Raw genomic sequence first — 416 nt, 5'->3', positions numbered from 1 at the left:
GCCTCTCAGCCCCTGCCTCCGGCCCTTCCTGGGTAGGGGTGGGGGGAGAAGGGTCCCGCGGCCCTGCCGCTGCGGGCTGAGTGCGGGCTGCTGCGTGCGCGGCCGTTGGGTGGGGCGGGCGGGGCGGGCTCTCTGGCTGCCCTTGGGCGCGTGGGAAGGGACAAGGGACGGGGCATTCCGTTCGCTGATCGCTGCGGAAGGAGTGAGGGCCTGTGACCGGTGAGAAGTTGGGCTTCCGCGTCTCCGAATTCGTCCAGGTGAAGCCCCGTGCTCCCCGGCTCAGAAAGTGGCCGAGCGAAAACCCGGCCTGGAGCCCTGGGTGGAAGGGGCTGCCCGCGCCCCCGGCTCCCTTCCCGGCTGCGGCTGGGACCGGATCCGCCTCACTTTACTCCAGAAGGTCCCTCCGCCCACCCAGG

Source organism: Myotis davidii, unplaced genomic scaffold (genome assembly GCF_000327345.1).
Source record: "Myotis davidii unplaced genomic scaffold, ASM32734v1 scaffold580, whole genome shotgun sequence".
In the NCBI taxonomy this organism is placed as follows: Eukaryota; Metazoa; Chordata; class Mammalia; order Chiroptera; family Vespertilionidae; genus Myotis; species Myotis davidii.
Note: the sequence above shows the minus strand (reverse complement) of the source record.